Raw genomic sequence first — 10,414 nt, 5'->3', positions numbered from 1 at the left:
TAACTAGTTCCATGGGTGCGAAATGCGGACTGCTGCATGCTGGAATTTTATAAAAGTAGTGTATTTTTTTTTAGACGTTTATGTTCTACGTCGAATTTTTGAACGATGGTGTATTCGCCCTTAGCAACACCCCTAGCAACGGTTTGTTGTGAAACACCAGACTTGCGGCTTTCAATCCAATCCAGTGTCGTAGCTGTCTGGCTGTCTTTCGCCGTGCCCGCGGCAATCGACGCTTCGCACCATGCTTCGCATTTCGCGGTCGCAGTTATTTTGTATTGTTCCTGCGCAGTCGTGCGACATTCTACTCGCACAGTTCATAGGCCTTCTAGTTCCACGTCGTAGACACCAGCTTTACGACACACCCCGACTCCGAGACAAGACTGGCCGAAGGGCGACACTTTCACATCACAAGGTAGGCACCGAAAAACTGGCTCCCCCAGCCATTGGGCCGAAATTCTTTGTCGTGACATCCTGACAGCGTGTGCTGTATGCCGTAAATAGCCGCTGTATTTTGTTTCATCTTGCACAAGGGCGACTTCCACTATTGTGCTCCCATAGGTTTTAAACACGGCGTCAGCTGTTTTGTGGCACAGCCTCCAGATTTTCCAACGATATCGCGCGAACGTCGATTGTCCCGTGGATCAGCGCTTTATCGCGGCGTGAAACAGCAGGTCAGTGGGTCTACTCACGTGTGGCAGAAGGCACATGCTAGCCTCGCTGACCTGCTGTTTCACGCCGTGATAAGGCGCTGATCTACCGGACAATCGACGTTAGCGTGGCTTCCGCAGCACTCTAACCACGCACTTGCCGCGAGAAGAATGTCTTGCGTTTCATTCGCACTCGGTTTCGTGCGAAGCCAAACGAAGCCACGAGCAGCCGCGCTTCGGAGAGCCGGCCTCTTCCGTTCGTGCGACCTTGGTAGCGCTGTCGTCGAGACTTTGGTCAATAGGAGAAGCGGGCAGAGCCAGGGCGTGTACGAGACGCAGATAGAAGGCTTGACACGCCAACCAGAAGCCGCAAATAATCGCCTAGCAGTGTTAGCGCGAAAAATTTTAACCTGTGCCAAAGAGTTTAATAGAGTAACTGTTTATGGCTGAAAATATAGTCTACGTGATGCTTCGATTATGATCGTGCAAAAAGGTGTAAGAATCGAATGTCCCGCTCGAACTCCGTTTTGCTCGGACAGAGTCTGACCGCTCGGACGTGGCTCAGACGCCTGGCATACGGATCATGTCGACCGTTCTCCTAGATATTGATTTTGTATGACCGTGATAGTACAATCACATGCATCATGTTTTCACTCGCCAAGGGTTAGTCCGACGCACTTATTAATTTTGTTTCTCGCGACCACTGCCAGGGTATTATTTGCGGCTTCTGGCTGGCCACATTCAAATCTGTGAAGACGCCCTGGGACACGCCCAGCCCGCTTTCGGCCAATGGCGCCTCTTCATTTGCTTCCTATACTTTCCAATGAATGGCCAAACTCTTTCTATGTATACACCTTTCCAAAAAACGCTCCTAGGCCACTGCCATGTTGCTGATGCTGATGCGGCTGGTGCGACTCTCGCGCCCTCTATCAGCTAGAAATTTTCTGCCACCCTCTGGGACTGTGAAGACCCGCTCGGCGTGGTTCTCTACCTATGTTTTTGCGGTTTTGCATTCAATGTTTTCTCGCCCCTCTTGAAAGTTTCCACTTAATTTTTTTTATGCGTGCTGCGTACCGTTTTTGTGTTATCTTCCACTGTGATAAATAAGGCTGGTAAGTACCTGCCATTCAAGCTTTTCTGCTCGACATTCACGGGAAAGGAAGGAGGTGAAGGACGTCGAACGACCCTCGACGCGATTTTGCAAACATTGTTCTTCCCCCTCCCAGAGATAATCCGCGTAGAATCCTCAGTCGTCTCCAAATATAGCTGTCCGGGTTGGGGTGAGAAACGGGTCAGTCGCGTTTGTTTCTTTGCTTTGGTGCGGTTATGAGAAAAGGTAGCTCTTCCCAAAACGGGCCCCGAGACGAAGTCATCTCTGATTCCGTCCGATCATCAAGATGTGACTGTCGTCGACTGTGACTGTGATATTTGAGATCTTTCTCAAATAAATTCTTTTCGGATAACGCTGCATCGTGTGGTACGTACGATATATTGTTTGAATGTTACCACTTCCTCAATTGTATGTCCGTGTCCTGTCCATCGGTAAACACGTTATTTGTGAGCATGAAAAATGCATGCCTTGCGGCCCTCTTCTGTTGCAATTTATTTTTGACAGCAAAGCGCTTTGTCGTTTCACATGCGGTGAATCCTGCGGCGCCGTCAAAGCTTATCGTAAGAAATAAACACAAACAACTAGAACTATACATTCCAATCGAACTCGTTCTGTCGCGCGCGTACCCAACAAAAATAGTTTAGTTTTTTTTTTTTTTTTTTAAATGTGGGACAATTCTTTCTCAATGTCCTCGGGAAAATACATGTAGCATGAAACACAAAATATAGCGGGAAACGACGATAATTTATACGCCAGCAGTGTTTGAAACTGCGCCTACACAGGCTGCGCCTATTGACATCACAGTCCACTCGGTTAGGGTTAGGAGGGACGCTGGTGAGAGTCTAGCCTCAAACTCAGTGACTGGGCTCGAAAACAGTTTGTTGCCCCTGGGGTTGAGTGTTTTTTGGAAAGGTGTATAAGGATGGCTAGTTGGGCTAGTTGGTTTTGCATCATGATGTAAAACACAAAAACAACAGAGACGAAAAAGAAGGGAGAACTGGACAGGACGTGGCGTATTACACCATGGTTTCTACGTATAGCTCTGCCCGCTTGGTCTGGAGGTCGATGACACGAAAACTTTATCACGGGTGACGTCAGAACTGTGCAGTGTGCAACCACGTCCTTTCTTATCTGCTGGCCTGCTTTCTTCAAAGCGACGTGCTCCTGTCTGATCGTAACGGCTGTACATGCCGCTTCGGCAGCCCTGATTCCACAATCTTCGCTCATCACTCTGGACAGCTGCCGAGCTCACGTGCTCTGCGGCACGAGCAGTTCACGCAACTCGCTCGCGCGACTTGTCGAAGTGTTAAAAGCAGTTGTGTGCAATTCCGCAACTCCGCCTCGGAGGTTGCGACGGGGAGGGCTGCACATTTGCCTCTACCGGACTCTGAGCCACGGGCATTTGCTTCTTGCGCATCCAACATTGTCATGTGGCAGGAACCCTAAACGTTTCTTCAACTGCTGCCATAGTTCTACGGAAATTTGTGCAGCTGAGTAAACCTACGCATAGACCAATTTTCTTGAAGCGTGGACCAACCACTGGTCTCTATTGTAGTAGGCTGGATTGAAATCGGAAGTCTGTCGGTGGCGCCACCGGCAGCCATTGCTTGGCACCAAGCAATACGTGCCTTGCACGGGACGTCATATGGCTCCATACCATTCCTGTGCCCGTACCCTCTGGAACATACATTTTGGCAGCATCGAATCTGGTCTTCTCCGCAAAGTTCTCCGAGAGGAAGAAATTCATTGGTCCTAAATGTGTGCTCCGGAAGGTACGGGCACTGGGGCATGGTCCGCAGCAATGGTGGCTGATGTGACGTCAATGCAAGTCGTGTATACACGCAAGTCTATGGGAGAAACACACAAAAGAAGGAAATTAAAGCTTCTACACAGTGTTCGAAGGCATGTATTTTACGATGTGCTGCAATAATTTTATTGTGTGTTTGGAGGTTGAATTGCGATTTCTCAAGCATTCGAATGCCCATTAAAATATTGTGCTATAGCACCCATGGCTGATCTGGCAAGCTTGCTCTCGTGGTGGAGTGAACAAATAAACTTGCTGTCAATAATGCCGTCGTGGGGGAGCCCAGAAGTTGCTGAACGTCAACAAAGTTCCATATTGGCAGCGTCTTTCCGGGAGTGAGCGAAATCATAGCAGAGCCTTCAAGCTTGTCACCTGCTAAACCCGACTCATTGAAACCGCCACCGACTCCGAGGTACCTCTAGGTAACTCTCTTCTCAGTGAGCTGCTCTACATTTTTTGCCCAGTAGAGTCACTCTCGACAACAAAACATTTCTATATAACAACCGCGAGGGTTGTCAGATTTAATGTTTGTGCACTAGCTATTTGACAGGCTTCCCGACAGCAGCCAAAAGATTCAGTGACGACAACAGTTTACGAGCGGGGGAACGTCACTTTTCTTTGTCTTTCCCATAGAGTTTTATGCATTAGCCAATGTCAAGTGATGGGCGCTGGTGGCACCACTCCTCCCTATTAAGACGAGCCTCGATCCGTGATCCAGCTTACTACAACAGAGATCAGTGGCACCAACTAGCCCAGGTACTGATGTCGCTGGCTTTCTGGCGCAATATAATAAATAACATGCTGAAAAGAGCAGGGCCATGACATGACGTGGTGAGGCTAGCCTCTGTGATGCAGCTTCTTCGGTAGGTGCATCCCCTCTGACCTCATCGCCCGTCTGTCTATGCTGAAAGAAGCAGTGGTGAATCTCCTTCGTGGGATTGCCAATGGGAGCAGCTTCATCTCCATCTTTGGCAAACTCCACCGGCGAACCAACTCCATTGTGGCGTCGGTCAACACGCACGACTGAGTTGAAACTCTATCGGGATTTTTCCCTTAAAGTGTCCCCACTAAGAATCTCAAAACACCGCGGTGAGTATAACAGTAAAAATATTATTTTTAAGTTGGCAAAATGAATAGCATGAGACAAAATTAAAAAAATATATTCCTGAAATCTGGTTGCATGAATTAGTACCTAATGTACTGAAATAATGAATACTGTCACGGGTGGTGACCAAAAGAAAACAGAAAATGAACAAGAAGAAATAAACGTTTAATGTGGCGAACTTGTGCCAAAAATAAAAGGGTACAAAAGAAAACAGCAGAGCGTCGCGGGCGTCGATATCGGCGAAACCGCAGGATCGAGCGCAGAGGCGAGACTGACTCGACAAGGTCGCGAGCGGCGTCTTATCTAGAGTGAGTCACTATCTCGAAGATTCGGCGGAGAAGGTTCGAGCGTAGCGCGCTCGCGGCGAGAATGTACACGCACTTTCTAGAACAACATAAGCAGGGATAAACGACAGAAGTTAGGTCCGGAGCAAGAATAAACGAGAAAGTACTAGAAGTCCGTGACCCTGCGCGCGGCAATACAATCAACGTTAACTACAACCCTTTACGTTGCGAAGACAGTTGTGGCCGACAACGCTAAGAAGCGCAAGCTAGGTCGCTACGTCTCGGCACGACAGTTTGCGCTTCTCCTGGACTTTCTCGGTGAAAGTCGAGTTTTCTCGGGGACTGCTACAGAGAGCTTTGTTACCAAGGAGGAGCGAGATACACTATGGGGCGTAATAGTTTGAGAGTTAAATGCCCTTCGGCCATAAAGAATAACTTTCTGGAACTCACGTGCATGCCAGACGTGGGCTTGCGACCTGAGAGTCTCGTGTCCCTAACAGAAGACCGGTGCAAACCTGCCAACTCTTCCGAATTTTTTGTAAAATGTATGAATTGGGACTAATTCTACGATTTTACGAATCTTGCTTCAAATTTTACGAAAAAAAGATACTTTTTTCATTTCTATTTTTTTTAACATTTTTTTCGTAAAACCGTTGCTGGCGGTACCTCACACTGCCACAAGAGGGCGACAGGTGCCGTCCACGGCAGCGTTGTGGTTTTTACTATCCGTCTATCCGGGGGCCACATATCCAAAATCAATCCAAAGCCCAAAGCCTTTGTTTGTGTGTTTGGCGGCGCATGTTGGTTTGGCGTGTTCAGACGTGGTTGGGCCTCTGTTTCGGCCAGTTTCGAGGCGAGAAGTGCAGCGTCTGTGTTTGTTACACGTGTAATCATAGCATTCCTCTGGTTGCGGTGGCTTCGCGGTGCAATGGCAAATTCCAAACCTAAAAAGAGGTACTTTCAGGTGTTCTTGAAGTCCTACACGTCGGAATTCCAGTGCTTTGTGCCGTCCAAAAAGGAGAGAAGTTTGGATTCTGTAGCACGTGCACGTGTAACGTAAGCGTTTTGCACGGTGACAAGGCTGACATTAAGCCTTGCCACCTTGCGAAACAGCCCCCCCCCCCCCCCCCCCCCCCCGCAATTGCGTGAGTTTTACGAATTTTAATGTCCACAGGTTGGCAGGTATGCCGGTGGAGGCGCGAGTGATGGGCCGTCCCTAAACGCGGAGCAAGAAAAATTATTATTTTTTGTGGGGACGGATTTCTCTCGAGGGGGCGGGCGTGCGCCCCCGACAGTGGACGCGCCGCTGTGGGACTTCACGGCTGCAGCAGCAGCTTCGATAAGTACCGTGAATCTCTTGGATCATGAGCAGACACCATGTTGCTTTTTACCTTATTGAACACTAATGTACAAAACAATGTGGTGCGAATGTATTGCCTCGTGGTGTTTTCCACGAAAGCTTGGATATCGGGGCTGCAGCACATTTCTAGACCCACTCGGAGACAATAAATCCGTGACATTCGAAAAAAAAATAATATTGAGTTTAGGGTGCACACTATTAGACACAGGTATAACTAGAAGGGCTGTATAGCGTTGTGGCGTGTTACATAGTTGAATTATATTATGCAGGGGTCTGTGGCTGAAGGCGACATGGCAAAGGGAGGAGAGGAGGAACGTCCTGCGCAAGTGGCATGCCCCCTACCACCGAATGGTACGAACGGTCTGGAGTTGATACGGCACGGGATCTGCTGTCCATTCGGCAGGACCAGCTGGCTGTCCAGCGAGAACTGCTGGCCACACAGCAGGGTCTGCTGGCCACCCAGCAGCAGCAGCTGGCAGTTCAGCAGGAAATGCTGCTCGTGCAGAGAGAGGCAGTCGATGCACTCCGTCGACTTGCAAGCGTAGGTGTTAAGAGAACTGTAGTGTAGTGCACTCCCAATTATTGTTCTTAGGCTGATTTTGGTCAACCCTACTTTAGCCAGTTAAGTTAGAAGGCAGTGTTCTTAGACTCAAACTGAAACCAGATATGATTTGTATGTGTATTTGAAGTGTCCAACAGCGAAGGCTTTATTTTGTTTATTTCAATGAAACCTTCCAGTGCCATAATGCTAATGAAACTTGGCAAGCCTTGAGACAAAAGTTTTTCAACTTATTGAAAATTACCATACTGTGCTCGACAATCCGAACTACTACGTCTAAACCGTGGTTCAATAATCCACTTCATCGTTTATCTCATAAAAAGAAAAGATGTTTCAGGAGCGCTAAAAAAGGAAATACTTGGCCTAAGCTTGCCACTTGCTCTTCCGAATAAAAAACTATGTTAAAGGGGTGTTAGCACACATTCTTTCTGATAACTCTAAGCAGACATTCTTTCTGCAAACTCTACCTAATATGTTAATAAACAACCCTCGCAAATTTTGGAGATTTGTACTCTGAAATTAATCTAGTGAATAGCTCTTGTAATAACATATTGAATAGTGAATGTGTGAATATTTAAATAGTGCGTTTTCTGATGCTTTCACTATTTCTACACCCATTACTGGAATTTCTCCTGTTATAGAGAATGATTTTCCAATGGATTCAATTGTTATAAACATTCAGGGTGTTTTCAGCGGTATAGAAACCCTCAAAATATCTCCATCATGTGGCATAGAGGAAATCATTACGAAGGCTCTCACTAACACTAAATTTTCATCCGGTCTTTACCTCAAAGATATTTGAGCAGTCCGTGGACACAGGGGTGTTGCCCTCTTACCGGAAAATTAGTAAGTAGGCCAATATCACTCACCTGCCTCTACAAGATCCTCGAGCATGTCATTTACAGGCACCTGATTAACTTCCTGGATTCCTGCAATTTCTTCACCAATGTGCAGCATGGCCTCTGGAAACGCCTTTCTATTGGGACCCAACTACTTATTATAACTAACGATTTGTTTAAAAATCTTGACACCGGCTTTCCTACTGACGCTGTTTTGCTTAATTTCGCCAAAGTTTTTGCTAAAGTCCCGGACAATCGCATTCTTCTTAAACTTTCTTTCCTAAAACTAGATCCTCATGTTCCTAAGTGGATTGAATCATTCCTTATTCATCGCTCTCAATTCGTTTTCACTAACAGCACATCCTCCTCTTTCTCTCCCGTTTCTTCCGGTGTTCCACAGGAAATTGTGCTTGGGCCTTTGCTCTTTTTAATCTACATTAATGATCTCCCTCTTCACATCTCATCCTCTGTTCATCTTTTCACTGATGACCTGTGCTGTTTATAGACTAATAAAAAACCCATATGACCATGTTGCACTCCAGAACGGCATTTAAGGGGAGATACTGCTCTTTGAAGCAAAATTTTACTAAGAAAACACATTTTTAAAAATGTGTTTTTTGAAGTTTGGCAAGCACTTATCATCTTGTCCTGAAGGATTTTCGACATATTGAATGAGGGCTACAAATATATTAAATAGGCTGTCAGGCTTTTTGTGGGTGCCTTTTAGGCATCCGGCAAAAAATGATTTTGAAACTGGAAGGTTCAAAAGTGTCATAAGTAATTTATAAATCATCCTAGAGCTTTCATTTATACCTTATTGGATTGCACATACCTCTCAGTTCACTGATCTATGTTTATTTTCTGAGCTCAGTATTTTAATTTGCGTTAATCCTTTCCATAATCATTGCAAATTAAATTTTTAATATTAATAAATCTAATTAGGTTACCTCAAAACAAAGTACATATTTGTAGTCCGATTGTAATGCCAAATAAGCCATGTAAATTTCATTTTATTTGAATCGCAAGTTATATAAAAAAGCTCTTGAAGCAGTGTGTCACACATGGCAGATGTGTCTCAACATTAGCAAATGCACACACCTTTGCTTTACACATTCTTGCTTCCAGCCCTTAAACTCGTTAACATTCAATGGCACTACCATTCTGACTGCTACACAGTAAAAATATCTAGGCGTTCGTTTAACCACTAATATATCCAGGAATGTTCATGTCGACGAGACAATATCATCCTCAAACCGCTCACTCGGTTTTGTTTGTCGCAATTTCAACTCTGCCTTTTCTATCCTTAAACGTCTCCTTTACGCCATGCTTGTTCGCCCTAAACTAGAGTATGCTTCAGCTATCTGGCACCCACATCAGTCTTTTTTTAACTAACGCAAATCGAATCTGTCCAGAATCGTGCTGCTCGATTTATTTTTTCTAATTAGTCTCGCTTTTCTTGTGTCACTGCAATGAAATGTCAATTAGCTCTTCCTGATCTTTCCGTTCGTCGCAGAATTTCCCGTCTTTGCCTTTCCATAAAATGTACTATTCGGAACCATTACGACAGTCTCTCCTCAGCCAGCCCAGCTATATCTCTGCAAGACTCGATCATTCGTGCAAGATTACCCTTCCCAAGACCATTTCAACATTCCCTTCTACCAGAAGCTATTGTAGACTGGAATGGCCTTCCAGATGATATTGTCACCATCACCGATAACGCTAAAATCAGAACTGTACTAACCATGCACTCCCCTCTGTAATGCCCTTCGGGGCCTTGAGGGTAATTCTAAGTAACTAAAGAAACAAATAAATAATATTCCGCCACCAGCGTGTGTTCGTGTAATTATAGGAAACTGGCCTCGTTACTGAAGGACTTGTCACGCGGCAACTCTGCCGTCAGTGTAACTAAAATGCATCATTCGCAAGCGCAGGCAAGGACGCCACCAAGGCAGCTCCAAAGGGGAAAGAGAACAGAGTAAGGGTGGATTTACTCGCCCCACATACGCCTTTGATCAGACTTCTCGACTTCTTTCGTTAACACAGCCATTCTCTTTTCTTCTGTGCTTTAGGAGCACCTAAAATGCCAGTAACTCGTTGTCTACGAGTAATCTAATAAGGTGAATGGTGAAAACTGCTCTGCAACATGACTGCACAGAGCTTACCAAGGTGAAAAGTTGTTTGGCAAAAGTTTCCTATTGTATTGCTTGCAACGCGTCTGAAAACCTCTGGCGTGCTTTTAACTTTACTAATGTGTTGCGTAACAGTTTGCATTTTGTGCATAATGCGCTCCCCTTTTCCTGCAGGCTGTAGAGGGACAAGCAGCAGCAAGTGCGCACCAGTCGTCCGCACTGACTTCGCTAGTGCTTCAGCTCGTCGGTGTGCAGAATCTCCATCCGCCAGCCGAATAAAGTGGGTCTCTATGCTCCATTTCATTTTTGGCACGGGTTACACCACCGTTACATGAACATCTCAGTTGAAAAACTGCCATAGGTGTCCGCTTTGCAGAATTGTTAAAAGCGAGCAGTCGCAGTCCCGCTGTTCTTGCTGCAGCGGCCATTTTGTAAACTGTGGCTAGACCAAACAACATCTGTGCCTCGATGGGCTTCTCAAGCGTGGCACTGCTCCCCATTGTAGCTCGCTGTGGCTCGCGTGTGGTGTCCGCATTTGAAGACCAACTTTCCTTAACTGGTATGTCGTAGTAATCT

The 10,414-nt window shown here is 46.1% G+C and overlaps 1 long non-coding RNA gene across 2 annotated transcripts; it reads left to right on the top strand.

The window, feature by feature from the left end:
• The first annotated feature begins 299 nt into the window (after positions 1 to 299).
• LOC120847885 lies at positions 300 to 10,072 on the top strand. 2 transcript variants are annotated; one of them, XR_006077209.1, is made up of 3 exons: positions 300 to 412; positions 6,581 to 6,852; positions 10,013 to 10,072. It is a non-coding gene; the product is annotated as an uncharacterized LOC120847885 (long non-coding RNA). The 2 variants fall into 2 exon arrangements; XR_006077208.1 differs by lacking the exon at positions 300 to 412 and adding an exon at positions 5,758 to 5,905.
• Positions 10,073 to 10,414: the final 342 nt, after the last annotated feature.

This window comes from Ixodes scapularis, unplaced genomic scaffold, assembly GCF_016920785.2.
Source record: "Ixodes scapularis isolate PalLabHiFi unplaced genomic scaffold, ASM1692078v2 ptg001158l_1___fragment_1__unscaffolded, whole genome shotgun sequence".
NCBI lineage: Eukaryota > Metazoa > Arthropoda > Arachnida > Ixodida > Ixodidae > Ixodes > Ixodes scapularis.
Note: the sequence above shows the minus strand (reverse complement) of the source record. Positions and strands in the feature narration are given on the sequence as shown.